This window comes from Struthio camelus, chromosome 1 (assembly GCF_040807025.1).
Source record: "Struthio camelus isolate bStrCam1 chromosome 1, bStrCam1.hap1, whole genome shotgun sequence".
Taxonomy (NCBI): domain Eukaryota; kingdom Metazoa; phylum Chordata; class Aves; order Struthioniformes; family Struthionidae; genus Struthio; species Struthio camelus.
Window position 1 is genome coordinate 21,057,318 of NC_090942.1, and position 20,939 is coordinate 21,078,256.

At 40.5% G+C, this 20,939-nt stretch overlaps 1 protein-coding gene across 6 annotated transcripts in view; it reads left to right on the forward strand.

The window, feature by feature from the left end:
• Positions 1–778: 778 nt before the first annotated feature.
• Positions 779–20,939, forward strand: part of ZBED4 (zinc finger BED-type containing 4) — a 43,221-nt gene continuing 23,060 nt past the window's right edge. Inside the window, exons 1-3 of one of the 6 annotated variants that reach the window (XM_068931227.1) lie at positions 924–1,120; positions 4,998–5,103; positions 7,515–7,589. The gene's annotated coding sequence lies outside the window, so the exon portion shown is untranslated. Of the gene's footprint in view, positions 1,121–1,631; positions 1,998–4,997; positions 5,104–7,514; positions 7,590–9,594; positions 9,742–20,939 lie in introns of those variants that run through there. The other 5 variants (XM_068931233.1, XM_068931228.1, XM_068931222.1 and 2 more) reach the window with 5 other exon arrangements.

Genomic DNA, 20,939 nt, shown 5'->3' on the forward strand with positions numbered 1-20,939 from the left:
ACAACTGAAAAACAACCGAATGTCAAAAGAGGAGAGAGGCTTTGTACAAAAAAACCCTCCAGCACACTGCAGACTGAGGTTTAGCTGGAACTAACACCGTTCCCATCCCCGATCCGGCAGCAGCTTTCCCCGCGGTGGATACCCAGGGGACCCCATTCACGCGCCACGCGGAGCAGCCCCGAGGCAGGCAGCCGGCAATACAGACTCGTGCTACAAGAGACGCTACCCAGAGCCAGCGCCAAATCAAGTGGCTATTAGAGCACTAATACATGCAAAAGCTTTTTTTTTTTTTAATTATCCAAAAATGAATACTTGAGATTGGAACTCCTAAAAACACGAAAGCTCCCTCCTCGCTAACGACGCGACTCCGCTCCTGCTCACCGCGGGCAGCCCGCGTGCCCCAAGGCAGCGGCCGCAGCCCCGTCGCCGGTCTCAGCGCCCGGGCAGGCGCCCACCGCGGGCAGGCCGCCACCGCGGCCGGCCGCGCGCAAACCGCGCCCCGCCAGCTCCCCGCACCCCGGGCCCCGAAGCTGCCAGCACGGAAACGCGCCGCCGCCCCGGGACGGCGCTCCAGCCCGCGAGGCCAGGCCGCGGGCACCGGCGCCCCCGAGCCGGCCGCGCCGCGGGAGCCGCCCCGCCCCGCAGCCCTCCGAGCGGCGGCAGCGGCCGCCGCCCAGCCGCGCAGGAAGCGAGGCGGGGGCGAGACTGGTGGGCGGCTGCCGCCCCTCCGCGGACCAGGCGCGCTTCCCGTCGCGGAGGCGGGCGCAGCCGGACGCCCGCCTTCCAGCGGCCGCCGCCGCCACCGGGGCCGCGCCAACGCCCCCTGAGGCGTCACGGCCCCGGGGGCAGCCATTTTGCGGGCCGCGGCCCCGATGACATGAGCGGCGTCTTACGTGCCGCCGCGGCGCCGCCCCCTTACGCGCGGCGCCTGCGCATTGCGCCCGGTGGCGGCCGAGCCGGGGCAGCCTGATCAGCGCCGCGGCGGCGGCGGCTGGAGACAAAGCGCCCGGCTAATGAATGGGACGGTCCTGCCCGACCCTTGCTTTTAACTCCTTCGGGCCCGGCCCGCGGCCCTGGCAGCGGCGACCTCCGGCTTCCCTTGCGGCGGCCGGCCGGGGAGGTGAGTGGCCCCGTTCCGGCAGCGGCAGCGCGATCCGGCGCTCCCCGCCGCGGTGCCGGCCGTGCCCGCCGCCGTCCGCTTCTGCCTCGGCGGCGCCGGTGCCCGCCCTCGGCGGCGGCGGCCAGGCCCCCGCGGCCCGGGCGCCCCGTCCCGCCGGGCAGCGCCCGCAGGACAGCGCCGCCAGGCCGGGGAGGGGGCGTGCGGCGGCGGCGGCGGGGCGGCGCAGGAAGCCGGCGACTAGGCCCGCACCGCTGCTCCATTGTCTGCGAGGCCCTGGGAGGGGGCTCTGCCCGGCCCGAGCGCCGGGGCTGCGGGGGGCTCCGTGCCCGGCGCTCGGCGCCCGCCCTGCCCTGCCTTGCCCTGCCCTGCCCGGGGGGCTCCTCCGCCTCCCCGCCGGCCGGAGGCGGGGCGGGGGTCGGCGGCCCGCCCGCCGGCCCGGCATTGTTTGCGGCGGGCCGGGCCGGGCCGGGCCGGGCCGGGCCGGGTTGGGCCGGGCCGGGCCGAGCCGGTGGGACACCGGCGCGAGCTGCTCGCCCGGTCCCGCCTGGCGGGAGCCGCTCCGCGCCGGGGCTGGGAGCGAGCGTGACCATGTGGCCGTGCCCTGCCGGCCGGCGGCCGGCGGCCCGCGCAGCTCCCGCGGCGCCGGGCCCGGGCGGGTACCGCGCCGCGCCGCCGCGTATCCTCGGCGCTCGGCTCCCCGTTGCCCAGGAGCCCAGGAGATCCCAGAGCCTCCCTGTGCCGGGAGCGTGAGAGCTGGGGCAGGAGGACGTTTCACTGCGAGCTTCAGCGGCGGCGTAAACACCCCATCTCTTCCTGTATCGCTTGAAGTTTCCAGCCTGGTGTTTCTTAGGGCTGAATCGTTACTGGCTCTGAAAAGGTACATGAGGAAAAACTGCGGAATCTGACTGTACTGTATTGCCTTGCTTTTACTTTTACTTGTTGTTATGCATCAAAATGCCTTCTATAACTTCCAGGTCTGCGCTGGGACAGCCGCTGACAGTAGACACCAGTTGCATTGCAATACATGTTATTGGGTTTTTGAAGGGTGCCTTGTGTATTCTGAGATGAAAGCTAAATATCCGGAAGGGCTATTCTGCATTGGTGGTGATTCTAACTATTATTGCTAAGCGTAGCAGTGTTTTGCTTTATAGGGTAGAAAAAAGTTGGCTCTCCCGCTTCTTTTCTGCCTGGTGCTTCTGTGTTAGAAGCGGTTGTGTCTTGTTTTGTTTGGGGATCTTTGAGGAGTTTCAGTAATTTGCCATCAGCTGTCAGGCTACAACTATAAGATTGAGTACAGAAAGTCTTTCAAGCCCCTATAACGTAAACATACTTATCAGGCTTTCCTTATGTGTGGTTTCCCATATGTGCTATGGTGTGTGTGCATGTGTTTTGCTTTTTGAGAGAGAGAACATAATTCTCTTCTTCTGAAGGTTACCTTCCAGAATGCAACATTTCATTTAAAACTCAAACCTGCACCCTTAGGAGGATGTTTGTGGAGTACGTATTTGGGGAAATGAAGTCTGGAAAACTTTATCAGCTGTCCCCAAGATACCACACTGACACTAAAAAACCAATGTTTGTGCAAATTTTGGTCCGGGGGCTTTCTAGTTATCATTTGCTATGAAGTCTATTTTGAGTGAAGAAAGAAATATCACTTCAGTGTGTATGAGAAGCAGCAGAAGTTCTTCTGTGGACTCTCAGAAACTTGATTACTGTCTGCTTATCTTACTAGGGATAAGACTTACAGGCAAAGTGTTGAAAGTTTCTGTATAGTTGGAAATCCTTCTACTTCGGGATTTTCAGTATTGCTAATATCTTCCTACGTTAACAGATGTTGAGAGTGGGAATTTATTCTCCACGAATTCCGTAGGGAAGACAAGAATAAAAATGGATTGAGAATAAATAAAATGAGCCTCACAAATGGCTAAACTGAGCATCTCAGGGAAAAGAGTTTTCTATTCATTTATATGTTTTAATAGTAGGTGTCTAACTCATTTACTGGTACTTTGCATAAAGCAAAATTGTGACAGATAGAGCATCCTCAGTTACAGTGCAAAAGCCAAAGCATGCAGTCACGAAGGCGAGACAGCTGATGATCTCAGAGAACTGCTTACTGTGTTTCTGTTACCTTGTCTCCTACTGCCTCCGTCTCTGTTAATTGTATCCACCTATTGAGGCTCATTATATACTGAGACTACAAACCTTCTGAGTAGGAACTGTGTTGGCAGAACAGCTAGTATGATGGGGTTCTAGATCTTGGTTAGTGCCGAGCAGGTCTATCTTAAAACAAATAATACATCAGTAGGGTTTGTAACAGAAGGCACAAACCTTCTGTTTGCCTTCTTGCGCCAAGAAGGCAATTCAATTTCACATGCGTTTATTTAATAATCATCTGTCTATCTTCTTTTATATACCATGTACAATAAATGGGATCCTCTGGTCAGAGATTCTTAACAAGCAGGCATTGCAGAAGGAGGTCTTAGCAAACTTAGCTTATAGAAAATAGTTGCTGTCTTATGTGACCTTTGAGTCTATTACACACTTTTTGTCCCTTGCTCCTTGGAACTTGTTTTTTTTCTAATTTTCCACAACCTGAAGACAATAACTTCATAGAGATTTCTTTGTGACTAAGAGGAAGTTTCGATTAAGGAATGCAGATGTTTTGTGACATACCTGCCAACATATTGCTGCATTTTACTACCATTCACAGCCTAGGAGACTCTATATAAGGGGACTTTGTAAATTCTGTCTTTTGAGGCTCGATTTTAGTTTATAGGACTTCTCATCTCCAAAATGAGCATATTATGCTTGCCACCGTAATGTACAATTAAAACTGTTTAATGCAAAATCTGTGATTATACATGTAGATATACATGTAGGTTTGGGTAGAAGGCACTATTATAGATAGTCTAGTTGGGAATTTTGCACAGTGCAGACCATAATGTTTAATTCACCTTCATGTTTGACTTTTTAGAATAGTGATAGTTGTACTTTATTAGCATTGACAGAAATATAGTTTGTAATGTTGTCTGTTCTAGCTGTACGCTTTTAAAATATCCTTCAAAAAAGGTGTTTTCCTGCATGACATATGTGCGTTTTCTGTGCAACTTTGGCTGTTTATTTTGCATTTGCTAGTGGCATCATTGCTATCTGTCGACAATTCACAGTCATGGGATTGTTTAATTTATGCTGCTTAGTGAAAAAAAAGGAGTAATTCCTGTGGCCTACAGATAGCTTTTAAGTGAAATCTAGATTAAAGTTTTAGAAATAACACATGACAAGAAGTAAGAACAACGAAAACACTTATCAGTTTTATACCAAAAAAGAGAAACTTCTGTCCTAAGTGATACGTAGTTTGCACGCTCTTTTGTTTTTCTTCTGTGATGAGGCACGGTATAACGCGATGGCCTGCTACAATAGCAGTAGGGAAACACCTTGATTTTCAAGGTCCTTCTTTTTGTTCAAGTTTAGTAACTTAGAACAAACTGTGACTTTTTGATATTGAACAACATATTGGAGAGAGAAAAGTATCAGTCTTTGATATCAGCAGTGTAATATTGTTTTCAGTGGATGTTGACATAATAAATATTATGGTACTACCATCATCTTTATTTAAATTAGCAACCTATGTGCTCTGTTTAGATATTACGACATACTCGCCTCCCTTCCATCTCTCTGCACTTTCCCCTCCCACTTTGCTTTACAGTGACATGCAGGTTTTAACAATCATTCTTTGAAGGCGTAGAGGGGTACTAGTTCATTATTATAGCTGTCTACTAGCTTATTGGATATATTTTTTTTCTTTTTAAGGTGTTAAAAAGGTCTCCAGGCATTCACCGCTAAGTCAGAGTCAGACTCATACGATCGTTTGTTTCAGGTTGACCTGGGTGCCTCCAAAGAGGGACCCCGCTCTGGGAGTCACATAATTCTTTTGTACGTTAGTTTTGCGTTACATCATTCCTGCTGACCAATATAATTTTAAGGTAAGGGTCTTATTCTACTGCCATTAGTTAACTTAGTTGCTAAGCTAAAGTTAAGCGAATACATTGTTAATTATTCCTCCCAGAAGTTGGACACACTACGTTCACACCTTCCTCTATCTTCTTGGCAGATCATTTATTCTTGCTCTCTTATCAGTGACATGCAACTTTTGGTCCATTGTGGGGTCTTCCTGTTTACAGAGTGATTCTAGCTGGTTCTGCAGTTGTTCTGTCAGCAGTATCCCACAGGTTCGGTTAAATTTCAAGCTTAGGCTTGCAGGCTTTGCTGTTGCAAGCACTGATGCTACGTTAATCAAGGTTATGCCAATGGAAAGAACAGTAATTTTCTTACATAAGGCATCTTTGCTTGCAAAAAAGCTGCTAGTTTACATTCTCTGCTGCCATGCAGATATATTTTTTTCCATTGGTATGGTAAAAGTTATTTTTGCACTGAGTGCTCTGATTTTTCTGTACATTTAATACAAAATCTAGCTCTGACTTTCTGTAGTCAATAAGTTGAAGCTTATATCTGAGAATAGGCTTATTTTTACAACTGTGACATTTTAGTAATGCTCTTTGGTAAGTCTTTACAAAATGTTTTGAAAAAGTATTTAGAACTAATACTGTGCTAATATTTTCTCATATATGACAGCGATCAAAGAATATGTACCGAATATGTTCATTTCATTAGCATTTTGATAATTTTACTGCTTACCTGATGCTATAGTTCTGTATGCTATTTTCTGAAACAGTCTTTTTCTCTGAAAAAAGTAAGCTCAGATCCGGCTAAAGAGACTTTTTCTTTGTTATTCTTTTCACTAAAAGAAGCCATCAAGAAAACCCAAACACTAATTTGAATTGAATGGAATATTTGGCTCAGCTTTGACCTATTTTTCAAACATCTTTTACAAATGAAAGAAAGGGAATGGAAGATATTTTTGTTGTTGATGTTTGTTTGTTTATTTAAAGACATCAGGATGGATAAAGACACGTTATTTGTGGCCCTTTCTTGCCTGTAGTCCGATGGCTCTGGCACTTGCAAGTAATGTGGGAGAGCCAGGCTCACTGCCCTTCTTCACGGGAGGAGTTGAATCCCCATCTCGAGAGAGCTCCCTCCCTAACTGCTCCTGCTGAGTATTCTGAATTGGGTGGGTCTCGTCTCCTTAGCTGACACCTTCCACTTTGTAGACATTATTTAAACGTTCAGTGGAGTAGGGACAACAGAAGTGTCCCTTCTTAACAGGCAAATTACGTAGCCACAGAGCTCTAAAGGTGTTTTGTCTTGCTTAATACGGAGTATTGGACTTTTTTTTTTTAAGTGAAAACGTCAGTAAAAAGGCTACATGTATTTCAGTCCATAACACACAGTAAACAGCAATCAGGACTTTCCTCTCTCTGAGGAGCGTTCTGCTCCTCAGGGAAGTATATATTCAAGTGTCCCACAGTCTAAGCAAGTGCAATAAACCCTGAGTTGCTGGGGAAAATGCTTTGCTGACTTAACCCCTGTTGACACTTGAGCTGTATGAAGTCTAGAAAAGGAGACAAAGCACCATACTGACCACTAGCTACTGCAGGATCTAGCATTTTCTTCATTCAGAAGGAGAGTAGAAGTTAACTTACTGGATTTTCTAAGATGGCAAAAAGGTTTCTTGGTGTTTTTTAGTGTATAGTGGTGCAGTGAAGCAGATGGTTACTCTGCCCAATGATGCTTGTATCTATATGAAAATCGATGGGACTCGAGAAGCAGACCTCTGAAAATGTGTCCTACGATAGACTGTTTTGGTCATTTTTTTGTTAGTCAAAATAGCTGACTCGATACGCTCTGCTTGCAGTCACCCCTTTCATGTATATGGGGAATGATAGTCTGTGTTGATCCTATGCTATTACATGTGGATTAATACAGATGCTAGGTGCAGTATGCAAGTAGTACATTTAGCTCATGAAGAGAAGGCATAACAAGCTGCCAGATGGATCCTGCAGTGCATAAAAAAGGTGTTGACAAGCTCCTTAGAAATTTTGTAGCGTCGTGTAAACTACGGTCACGAGGTGAAGTGAATAAGTTGCCTTGGTCTCGTCTTGGAGACTAAATTTCATGTGGTTATCCCTAAGCATAAAAAGCATCCATAAATCAACACCGAGATGTGCTTAAAAAATATCTTTTAAGTCTTTTTAATTCATTTTTTCCATGTAGGTTATTTTGTTTTTTGCTTTGAGGTGTAGAGTTGAAAATGTCCAATTTTACTTGACAGGCATGAAGGCTAGAGATTTTAGAAAAACAGTGAGAACTAGTCATGCAGCTCCCGGAGCTATGACGTAAAGAGAAACTTGAAACATCCCTTGACTTACCATAACATCATGACAGTTAACATGACTAAAAATTCTGTTAAAGGGAATTACTTTCTTCTTTTTCTTAGAAACGATCATCATCAAGTTTGAGTACCAAGCATTTAACCTGAAATGAAGCCTCCTGTGTGCAGCTGAATAGATGTGTAAGTCTCTCTCTCTCTCTTTCTCTCTCTCTCTCTCTCTCAATAAACTAGTACACAGCTTGTTTTCTTGGTTTGGGTCTTGTATTATTACTGTTATTAATTTAGAGCAAGCCAATGGATGAAGGACCTGAATAATCATGTGTCTGTGAATTGACTTGTATGGAGCTTAATTATTTAGCAGGAAGTTTGTGCAAGTATCCGAGACTTAAATATTAAGTTTGGAAACCTGGATATCTTTACAATGTCACAATAATGCTTATGATTTACGATGCACCTCCTACTCTATGGCGATTGCCTGCAAAATACCTCCTGCCTTACCCTGCAGTCTACCCCTTAAAAAGAAGGAAGTAACTTACATGCTGTACACTCGTCCTATATCCTAATTACGCTTAGCTTATTCAGGTGTTCATATCCTCCCTGACACAGTAAATTTCAATATTTTCTTCTAGGTTTTTTCTCCAAAACACTTTTTTTTTTTTTTTAACCTATTCAGTTTGACCTATGAGTACAGATTTTCAGAAGCACGAGATTAAAGATGTATTCCACTCCTGACTAAGATGCAGTGGAAAAAAATGTTTATGTGTAGATTAATGTTTATAGGCAGAGTATAATAACCGCTATTCTTAATGTTTCAGAGCATGGTGTTAGTTTTTTTTTCAGTTTCCCTGGTACATGCAGTTCAACTTTTAAGCTGTCAGTATTATTGATTAGCCTGCGTATTGGAAGCAAATGGACACAATGTTTAAGATAGGTAAAATGTTGAGCCAGAAAATCTTGGTGGGATCATGTGAGACTCTGTTAGCCTCAGTATGGAAGGAAAAATAAAAACCTTATTCATATTCATTTCTTAAAAGAAAGTTTTCCTAAATTACATATATGGAAGCTGTGAGGGATTTTGTTACATACTATATCTGCTTGTGGATTTTTCTTTACTGCATTCTACACAGACATGAACTGTTACTGCTTTCTAAGTCAGTAGCATAGCTGAAGAATAAGAAAGAGTAGTCTTCATTTGCAGCAGCCTTCCAAGTCTGTTCTAGAACACTGCAAAGAAGTTTTATAGAAGGGACTATGTTGTTTTTACCAGAATATCCAAAAGTTCACTCTCAATACATTTAATGCTGAATTCTTAAATACACATCTCAGAGATAGTTTATGCTTTCTACCATTTCATTATATGACGTTAAGCACGGTAGCTTTTTACAGTTCTAGCTGAAGTGACTTTATAACGTGACTCTCCAGGTTAAAAGCCTCCAATGGAAATACCACTTTAATATTACTTGTCTACTGAAAATGAGTATCTTAGTATCTTCAAGAACTGTTAAATTATAAGCCCAGATGAAATAACTGTTGACTTCAAGTTGAATTGTTTTAGTAACTTAGAGATTTGTTATCTGCTAATCTTAAAGAAAATAAATGCTAATACACGCTCCATCAGAAATGTGTACATTTTTATTACTTATTTTTTGTTATGCTCATCATGATATGCTGAAATTCAGATTGTAAGCTCTCTGGAATAGAGTTTAGACAAAACTTCAAGTTTAATTTTGGTCAGCTTAAAAACGTATGCATAAACTATGTTGAGTTGTGTGTGACAAACAGTCTTGTTTTATTTGTTTATTTTAACCATGTTGTTAAGGCTTTAGAGAACGCATAGAGTCATTTTTCCGCGTTCATTTTGGGAAGTATGAAATGTAAGGAATATATCAAAACTATAATATTTTTAACTAATCTCGTACTACTTTCTGTTTGGCATTGTTTTTCTGTAGTGGTTTATACCTAGCCAAATTTAATTTACGCTTCAAAATATTCTTCTTCGTGTCATAGTTGTTGAAGAATAGCTTTGTTTGCCCTATGTGTTTCAGTGCCTCAATATGCAGTATTGATATATTGATGATGATGTATTCATCAAGACAGATTGTCCCATAAAGCTTTGTGTGAACAAGTCATTGCGTACTAGACCCCAAAGTTGAATAGCGCGGCCCTGAGAGCCGGCATTTTGCAGGTGTTCCTTCTGCCTGTGATGCTTTCTTCGTGTGTGATGAAGAAGGCACTGTTTTGGTAGGATGTGTACCGATATGGAGCTGAAGAGTTTCCTGAGAAGAAAGATACGGATATTCTGCAGGCCAAACGTTATCTTCTGCCTTCTCTGGTAAAATTTTAAATTTCAGGAGATCTGAAGTCTTGTAAGTCTACGTTCTTTAGCATTCACTCTAAATAAGAATAAAATTATTCAGCGGATATTGTATGCAGTAGCTTTTATTTTCAGTTTAGATTGTTGGAGAAAATATAGTTCCCAGTTAGAGGGATCTAACAGTATTAGATGTGCCATGAAATGATAGGAAAGGACAGGGAAGCACTGAACTCACTGGCTGCTTAGAATTTGCACTGAACTATTGGCTCCTAGCTTTTTGGAGCCTTTCTTATATAAGATTTACGACAGCAAATCCATGCTAAAATGTAACAGCAACCATGGCAATCATATCTTATTTTCTACCTTCTGCTTTATTCTGAAGTTCCCCTTCTCGATTAAAGGTTTGAACATGATATGTGAATAATTGCGAGAGCGTATCTAAAGCCAGGGAAACGAAAGACAATGGGGCTGACGTTACATGAAAGGTTTTTACTTTTTGGTACTAGCATTAGTCGCCTGTGAAATGGCAGGAAGAACAGGTCAGCTTTCAAGGAACTGGTGTGCACACCGTGGTATTGGCAGCATGATTGCATTTGACACTGTGGAATAGGAGGGACGGAGGTTTCATTTTCCTTTTCCTTGGCTAGTGCCTTTGAGTTATCTTCTGTGATTTACTGCATTGTGGGGAGACCATAATCTAATTACAACAGGAAATAAGATGATGCTCATAAAGAACAGGGTACTTCCTAATCCTTCCCCTTTCTCTAAATGTTTGTATCTATTTCCTTTTGTTTTTTTATACCTCACAAAACAGTAGGTTTATTCAAATAACTATTTTGACTTCTGTAGATTAATAGAAATCAAGCAAATGTAAAGAGCAAAGGCTCTACTCTGCCTTACCTGTTTTTGTATGAAAAATGTCTCAGATGCTGCTCTGAATAAAGCATACCCATGTTACCTTATTGTGTAAAACTTATTTATATTACAGGCTGTATTGCATAAATTAAAGCTCATGCAGTGCATTGCATTGGTAGTATCAGTACTACAAAAAGCTTTATTTTTACTTAAAATTTGTGTCCAATTGTTTCTTACCTCTTAGAGCAAAACCCTACTTGCTCAAATGAAAACCTGTATCTGCAGCTGTAGTATGGTTCTCCTATAACCAGTCCTTTGGGGAGAAAGAGATTGAGCTGTTTGTTTGCCAGGGACAGGGGTGTCTTTTTGGATTTCCTGCTAATGCTCAACGTGGTGCTGGTGGAAGCAGTGTTGGTTTTCCTGACTTGGTTCTCCCTGTTAGCTGTATCTTTGCTGCAGAGTCTTGCCTTGTCTTGCAGAAGGTGAAAAAAATGAGCTCCTAAAAGAGGCCAAGAGGGAAAAGATGTCTTGTCATAGAGGCTAGGATGTTTTGTAGGCGGAAGGACAGGCCGGCTGACAAGGGAATGGGGCACTCTCTATGCTCATTTCCCTTTCCCTCTCCACCGTTTTATGAATTGGAGTGCTTGTTTTTAGGGGAACAAAGTTGAGGTTTCTGTATTTAAACCTTAAACTAGACTATCAGGTGAAGACGTCAATATGTTAGGGTTAGTCGCTACTGATGAACATACAGTTGATTTTGAAAATACGACAGAAAATAGTTCAAAGGGATATCAAAAAGGTCACTCCCATCATGGCCATGATCAGTTGTGCCTGCATCTGTTATGGAACCTGAAATTTAAAATAGCTAGTTGTTTTTATTGCAGTTCTTGTTCTTATTAGCAAGATAAAACAAAGTATTTCTAAACTTTCTAAAAAGTGATTATGTGATTATGGTTTTCTGTTATATTTGAGAAAGAGTTAATTGCAATGATCTTTTACTGGCTTCATGTAAAATCTGGATGTATTCCTTCAGATTATCGTATAGGGAAGAGGAAGGCACCTGGTACAAGGAAGAAGTAGAGATTTCTTTGGAGATTCACTTGCAATTTATGGTAGCTTCTGCTTCAAAATAAAGCTTTGTGACAAAAGAATGATTAAACTCAGCTGTAAAAATCCATATAAAATATATAAACTAGTATTTATATTATCCTCTTGAAAATATTTGCTACATTCTCAGGGACTATGAAGGTTTCTTTCTAACCTGCCTTTATATGTATAAGCTATGAGTTCCAGGATACAGATGTCTGGTAGAACATAATTAAATGTCTTATTACATGTATAGAAAGAGGATCTAAGTAAATCATGGAAAACCTCTCCACAGCACAAGTGAAACTAACTGGCATTGATATGAGCATGGAATTACATTGATGGGTAATTGTGAAGGGTTTTTAAAACAGACCTCTTCAGACCTGATTCTGGTTAGTATCAAAGTAGCTAGTTACATATGATAATCTTAGCAGTTCGAAAGAGAATCTTTCTTTCTTTCTTTTTTTTTTTTTTATAGGAACGTTCTAGTCAAAACAGTTAATATTATATCCTAAGTTGTAAAAATGCCCTATTTTCTCCTAGTATTTATATGGCTGCTTTCAGCAAGAGTTCCAAGAAATTTTACTGTACACTGATCATGGCACATTATCTCCTAACTCCCTTTTCATTCCTTGCCATCATAGTTATTTAGCTTTGTAACCCACAGCTTTCTCCTTTACAGCCACCTCACTTTTAACTGATTGGAATCATCCTTACTTTCACTCTTACTGGTTTTAACGATAGACATTAAAAAACATAAAGGCATATGTTTTCTAGTATACTGCAAGCTTGGAAGATGAACTAGGTGAAGATGAACAGGTGAAGAAGCCCCTGCCCTAATTATACCCCACGAATTTCCTCCACTGTGTGCTGCATGGGAGGAGGAAGAGCAGTGTGACGGGCTAGGCAGAGGGATGGATCATTTAGGGGAGCAGTGTCAGAGGAGCTTTGCTTTGAATTTTCTGATTTTTCTGAAAGCAGAACACTGTTCTTCGACTGGCAAAATGGAGTTTGTTTTGTCTTTTGTCTTTAATTCTTTCTGAACTTATCTTTTGTTACTGTATTTTTGGTTGTGTTTTGTTTCCTATTCTGTGGTATTACTGATCTGTGTTCGCTACTTTTGTTTGTTTTTTTTTTTTGTCTTCCATTTTTCACCTTCATAATATGTTATTGGAGCCTTTGTTCATCTCCCCTTCCCCCACCCCCAAATTGTACAGCATGAGATATTAAAAACAGTGTGGTTGTTCACACTAAAAATGCGAAGAGCCAAGCTGTACATACTTCAGCTTTTTTAAAAAAGTATAACTTTTTACTTAATAAAACTGCCTTATCTCTCTTGTAACACCTTTTTAAGAGTTGACCCATTTTATTATCATGTAGTAGTTACTTATCCAAAACTGCAAATGATAAAAATGTCAAAATAAGAGTAAAATCTCCTGTTGCTCTCCCTTGGTGCAAAGTTGAACTGATGTGCAAGACTTCTGAAAATCCCGCTTAAAATTTAATTTAATTATTGCTTTAAACAAATGATAGAAAGATCTGACATTTGTCATATGTGAACAATGGCATAGAAACATATCCTGACAGTTGCTGCAGTAGTATGGTACCAGGTGATGAGAGGTAAGGTTCTTCAGCACTTCCGGGACAATTCAGATCCTACAGAAATGTTAGCATTTTTCTTACTGTGGCAAATCCATTTAATGAGTAACTCTCTGTAAAAGCTGGGACAAAAATGATTGGCATGTACAATCTGCTTTTTCCCCGCTTCCTATCAGTGCACAGTTATGGGAAGTTAGCAAAGGACATGTGAAGGGAGACATCCCCATTTCAGATCTAATGACATTCTCAATGCACTAAGGAAAAAAAGTAGCAACAATTAAAGGTTTGTCAGGTGGCCGTAGGGGTAAGTAAGTAGTGTTATTACAGTGTATGGTGGGTGATGCATAATATTATGTGCAGAGATGCATACAATGTAGTGATATTTTCTTTTTTTTATATGTAACTTTAGAACGGCATTATTTAGGCTGAGATGGAATTTAATTTTTGTTAGTTTTAGCTTTACATTTTTATTTTGTATTTTTAAGAAAAATACTATTTTAAATCTTGGAATAGAGATTTCTGTGTGATGGGTTTTACAGTGTTTAGCTTAGAGTTGCTTAAACCGAGGTGATGCAGGCTAATGCTTCAAATAGATGAATGTTTTCAAATAAACAATGAAGACTGATGTTTTTCAGAAATAATTTTGTATTTTGGTTCCCTACCCTATATCAGATGCCTGCTTTATTAGACATGCTGAGCAATCAGCTTGTGTCATTGCAGTCAGGTGAAACATTTGGGTGCGTAGCATGCTTCGCAAATCACGTTGAGCCCTAAATAGGGATGGAAGAATTAAACTTGGGCCATCCGTGAATAATATGCATGCTAACACAAACATCCTTTTTTGTATCAGACTTCAAAATAATAAATACAAAATGTAAAGCATTTAAAAATAATATTCCCATCTTTTAAAAAAAGTTGTATGGTTGATATGTTGATGTAAGAACTGTATTAAGAGCCAGATAAGGATTTTTAAATGGTTTTATTTCTGAGAATGGAATCTTATTTTGTTTTTGCTTTTTGTATATTTAAAAGTTGTTTTTTAATGATGCTAATCTGCAGATCATACTATTTTGCTTTAGTTTGAGCAATTTTTATGAATTATTTTCACTTTTCTTATAACTGTTATAAGCATTGTAAGAGCCAGTGTATGATTTTTGTAGGGGAAGCTGGTGCACACAGTTTCTTCCATACACTGCGATGCAGATGACTGAGTTTGAGAGGAAGACATTAGAACAAAGATGAGGGGGAGAAATAAGAGGGTATAATTTACAGTAGAAACAAGATTTCAGTTCTTGAATCTTTCCTGAGATTTTGGGGAATATCTGGAAAAGATGGGTAGAGGCCACCCATAGACTTTTTGAAGTCCAGAGCAATAAGAAGAGAAGAGATGTAAAAACATACACTGGCTTTTAAAAGAGTAGAAGGCTAAATCAGTTTGGCTTTATCCCGTGATACCTTATCCCATATGTTGGTTAGATTTTGAACTTGACACTGTCCTTTTAAGAGGCGTCTAAAACCTAAACCTATCCCTTCTGAGTTGTGTTGCTGGTTATTTTCTTTCTGCATAATTTTTAATCTAGTAGTGGTGGGTGTGTGGTTTGTCTTTCTTAATCCAAAAAGAGAACTTTGAAAATAATTAAAAGTGCTTCAGGAGTACTCGGGGACTGTTAGTGAGAGTGAGATCTTGATGGAAAAGGCGTGCAGGAAGATGACGCTGTAGAACCCGGAGTGGGAACAGACAGAACAACAAAGAGCAGATGAGTGTAATAAAGTAGTGCAACCCCTGGAGGCGGGAGGGGCTCGTGCAGGGAGGAGTTTGAACTTCTCCAAGACTCGAAAGCTTGTGACACAGCAAGACTAAACCCAGATACAGTTATTTCTGGATCCGTATTCAACAAGGATATATTTCTGTTACTTCAGGCTTTTGTTTTTAAGGTATGCATTAAAAAATTGTAAATAGTGGAGATTTTAAATAAAAATACTTTCAGTGGCTAACATTAGTTGCCCCCCACAGACACTTTAGTAGCTTCAGTTATTTTTCTCTCTGTTTATACCTTTTTGTTTTTTACTAGCTGGTGATGATGTTTCCCATTCCATTAATATGCACTTTTTTAACCCCTTAAGTACACATTTCTCTAAACTTCACTTCCTTCATATAAGATTGATAAAAATGTCTAGTATTACTTGTCCACATTGTTACATTCAGTCCCAGTCCAAGAACAGCATCAGGTTAAAGTGAAGAATATTCCTGTCAACTAGGAGCAATATACAATACTGCTGACCCTGTTCCCACACTTCAGTCTGTGTCCAGGTGGAGCGTTGAGGGCTGCAGGCAGAACAGGATATTTTGCACGTTGGAGAGACTGCCTTTGTAAAACCACAGGAGTTATGGGTTGACGTAATCTGAAACGCAGCTCACAGACAATCTGGGTTCAGCATAAATGAAACTGCAAGGAAATAAGCTGTAGATCAGGCTGTCAGCTGACTGGAAGCTATGGAATAATAAATATGGCTTTACCCTCTTCTTTTTTTCCTCTCCCAACAGTCCTCTACAAATCATACCTCCAGTGAGGTCCAGAACAACTTGTTTCTTTTAAGTATAAAGCGTAACTTTCTGGAATTTGGTCCTAATTTTACAGTTGCATCCATTATAGTTCATGCTTGTACTTCTGTACGAGTCTCTTTTAATACTGCATTTTAATCACTCAGTCTCTTACAGACTTCTGTAGTTCTTTTGGGGTGAGCTATTACTGATACCTTTTCATATTAAGACTCTCCCCCCTCCCCCTCCCTCTCCCCCCGGATTTATATCTCAGAAAAGAAAAGCATTATGATTTAGGCTATCTCCTTTTACAAATTTGTTCTGCTTATTTCTTACTGTAAGCTTTTTAAGCAATTAAATATTCCTTATTTAGCATGGTACTTACCATTGAAGTGGAAGTTAGTAATTTCTTAAATGTCTCTTCCTCCTCCTCTGTTGCACGATTTTGAGATTTTTTTGCGTTGATGTTCTTAATGATGCATGTACAGTTCCAAACCTTGTTTATTTGGGGAAATATATCTTTAAAATTGACATCCATTGGTGCACATTGATGTATAATACATTTTTTTCCATCTCCTTCTTACTCCCAAAGTCTATCACTACTGTTGATCTTTTTTGAAACTAGTGCATAATTTTCCTTTCACTTTGTTTCTACATTTTGCATCTTTCTTGAAAGCACTATGCTTGCATTTTGCACAAAGCGTGGGCATGTCTGTATTTACTTACATTATATGCACGCATAACTTTAAGTGTGTTGTTTTAAACTACATTCTCTAGACCATTATTTGCACTGAAGTTCTGTAATATAATCAACTCTGTGATTATCACCTAACTATTCAATCTAGAATCCAAATTTGTTTAAAGCTTGCAGGGTGCTATCAGCTTTAGAAACAAATTATCTGCTCATGGTTCAGTGTTCCCACATATTTTTCATACTTCTCTGATTGTTAATATACCTCTCTGCAGTCCTTAGACATGCGTGTTTCTCTCTCTCTCTTTTAAATACAGTCTCCTTCACTAGTGATTTCTTCCAGTTATGATGATCTGCAGTGACAATTTCCACTTTTTGGATCAGTGACACCCCCTAACATTTCTTGTCAACCACCATACGTTTTCAGTAGTTCGATTTTGAATGTAAAATCCTATAAAATGTTTCTGCAGACTACTTACCGTAGCAAACCACTGACTGTCTACTGCAGTTTAGGAATTAATAGTCTGGAATAGTAGATTTGAGTAGATAATTGCTTTGTTTTCATTTATTTTCTTTGAAGACCCTGTATCTAACTGAGGCGATTCAAAGGCATAAGTCACATTACTGTTGAGCTAACTGCCTGTAGCCTTTGGTACCTTTCAAAAGATTTTCCCTCTCCTTGCATATCATGTTTGTCTAGCAGCAGTCCTTAGCTTTGAGTAGTTTGTGTCCACAGTTAAATAAACTACTTGAGGTGGTCATAAGCAAATTCATACTTTGTTCTAGGCTGCTGTAAAATTTCAACATAGGATGGAATTTTTTATTTGTTTATTTTACAGGTTGGCTCTATAGAGTTGGCATGGCAGGGAGAGATGGGCATGCTCTATTTTAGAGAAACTGTGTTAAGTTTAAACCCTCAAAGGTGTTGGAGGGGAGAGAATTTGACTTAATATTACAGTATGATATAGTAACACTCAAAGTAACAGAGATTGTACTTAGGTATATGAAAGAAAATGAGAAAAATATGCAAAATCTTCTAAGGGGCAGTCAATGATGGGGATTTCCCAGAAACTAATACAGCAGCACAGACTAGTCTCGTCTAAAAATCTTAGCTATTCTGCATTCCTAAAAGAAGGCAGCAATGCCCAGAAAACCGTGTATTGTGTAGCCAAGCAGAGACCTGTAACAGCCATAAAATAGACACTAAGCAGCATATAATTAATGTTTTCTTGCCTTGAACCCAGACATTAGTACGCTGCAATAATGTAACTGGTAACGGTATATAAGCATTTTATAACACTGCTGGTAGCATAACCACCAATAACGTAAAAGCATTTTGTAACACAGCTAAGCATAAGTACATAAAATAATGTGTAAAGGGAGACTTGTGTTTTAACTGTGGAAATAGGGTGCAGACAAATGTATGAATCACCAATACACGTAGTAATATCTGCAAGTAAAAACAAAGGCTACCAAATAAGCAAGAAACATGTCTGGTGGAACAAGAACAGGTTCTAATGCTTAAAAAAAAAAAGTATATATCTATATGCTTAAATAAGTGTGTGTGTATATATATATACACACTTGTAGGTATAAAGTATCTAAGAGTGTGTGTGTATATATATATGTATGTATATGTGTGTGTGTATATATGTGTATATATATATAAACGTGTGTGTGTATGTGTGTGTGTGTACATACATACATACATATATATAAAAATGTCAGAAGCAAATGAGATTCCGCCTCACAGCCTTTTTTGTTGGAAGGGACGACAAACATTAAAGTCACAAAGTAACGGCAAGGAAAAATGGTGAAGAAAAGTCTCGCACCTTGATTTCTGCTTCAGAGTCCAAATAGCTTTTTCACCTATTCAGCCTAACTGCAGCAACTAAGATCATCAAGGACCATAGCCATCAGCATTAATTACATGGCATCAGCTCAGTGGTATTGTGTACTCAAAGCTAATTTAGGATAAGATGATTAAGGACTAACTGTTTGAATATGTAGTGATAATGACTGATAATGGTTAAGAACTAACCATTGGCAATGTGTATTGTTAATGAATGTCAATCGAATAAAGTGTTGTTTTGAAGTCTGAAGCTGGCCTAATTTATCAGTCTTCTAAACGCACCTATCACAGCTATGTAACCTTTAACTGTGACAGGCAGTAACAACTTCTCAGGGCAGGGACAAATACAGCAGCTACATGGATTGTTCTGTTAAGAGCCTAGGATGCATAGGAAAGAAATTACAGACTGTAGATGCGACTGCCTGTTTTGAGGCAACAAAAAATGCACAAATTCATCAGAACCTGATGTTGACAGATGTGTGTTTCGTGCGAGTCTGACTAAGAATTTATAGTATGCTTACCATAACTAGGCACTTGCATGCTTAGGTTATGTTCTGTTACCTGTGCATGGAGTGACTTGCTCATGGGCCTATTCTGTGGTCCCAAGTCATAACCTATGTACCAGATACCCTTGCTTTTCCTGTTTGCAGTACAAGCTCAAAATTCACAAATTATATCCAAATGAAGATGGAAACATCTTTTTTGGTTTCTACTCAAAATGTTGACTTAGTATCCTTCTCTCTCTCTCTCTCTCTCTCTCTACTCTGTCCCTGATGCACTTGCTTCCATATTATCAATACGTGTGGGATCACTAACTCTTAATTCAGTTTTATACTAAGCAATAATTTAGGCTCTGCTGCAAGAGTTGGTGTTCTGAAACCCAGGCAGATGTGATTTCACGAATCTGTGGAAAGTATGTTAAGGGAGCTAGCTTTTTTTAGAAATTGACGATGGTCCTTTTTTTCCAGGTCTCTCCTGCTCCCTTCCCCAGAATTGGAGTTTTTCATCCTCCGCCCTCACATTTCTTGGCCTCTGAAAATATCTTTTTTCCTCAGGAGGGAGGAATGAAGAACAGAGCACAAGTACTAAAACTTTCACAAAAAGAAAAAGCAGAGCTGCTGCCTTCCACTTTTGTGGAATTTGACTGCTCTGTATCCTTTTTCTTAAAATAACTGTAATAAGCTGATTGTCCCTCCTTTTCCCTGCCCTTTTCCTTGCAGTGGAAAAGAGAGAAGGTATAATTACAATAGACTTTCCAGAAGTCTGAAACCCATAGGAAGTTACAGTTTCTATGTGTTCTTTTTGATTTCACTTGTAAACAGACGTTTAGAAAAATATTAGTTGGAACAGGTTAGTAAAGCTAACGCGCCATTGGTCTTGATATAGGAAAAAAGTCTGTGCAAGCACCACATAAACGTATCGTGTCTTATAGTTATGGCTAATTTTAACTTCTGTTTACTGCAGTCCTTCCTTGCATTTGAGTAACACATGAAGAATTGTGTTAGAAATTCTTAAAATACCTGCTTCAAATTTGTGTGTTTTGTCTTCAGCTAGGAGAACAGTAGTCCCATAAAATCTAATTTATAGAAATTAGATTGCATAGTGTAACATCAGCTATGTGGTCAAAAAGCGTTTGTTGTCTTGAATGAAAACACCAATAACTGCATTAATGATACAAAAGAATAACTGGCAAAATTTAGAATTCTAATAGAACTGTAGTAAGAAAGAGAGTGGCTGGCAAATCCAGACAGCTGCTTCAGCTGTGTATGCGGGCAGTGGATGGCTTATATGCAGCTGTACTTCAAAAACCTGTTCTTTGTACTGGGATTGTTGGTGGAGGGAATCTTTACCTGAGAGGGAAATGAGCTTTCTTGGTAAAAATGGACGTTCTAGTATAACCCGTCTCGCTTCTGAGTGATGTTGTTATGCTTTTCGAAGACCTTAGTCTTATTACAGCTTTTGCATAGCCCAGTTATCCTAAATAAAACATTTCAGTTTTTAATCATGAAAATCTAAAAGTAGCTTGTTTCCATGGTATGGTGTTGCCTGGAAGCATTATGGTATGAATATGACCAATGAGACTATGGTCAGAGAAACAGAGATTAGTGTGACTAAATGCTGGACACCCTTACAAAGGGCAGTTATTAAATGCTTCCTGTAAAATGTAGCATTTTTAATCACTGCTGGCAAGAATGATGGGGCCACGTGTACCAGAGAATAAGTTGACATTTGCTTTTAAGTGCATACTCCTGTATTAACATAACTAAATGCCTCTTTGGTTTTTTTATGCAGACACACACAGACACAGACAGACACAGACAGACAGACAGACACACACACACACACACACATAAATACACAACACACATATATGAATGATTATGTAGTAGTTGAATTAGGATGTAGGGTAGACATAGGTACGTCCAACCAAATACAGAAGCGACGCTTGGAGTCTGTATTTCGCCAAGGCTGAGCCAGTGCAGCGTGGTGTAGATGTGTATTTGCCTATAATAGATGTATTGAATAAGTGTTTTTTTCTTTTTTCCTCCAATAATAGATACTTAATTGTTATCTTGAAAAAAAAAAAACAA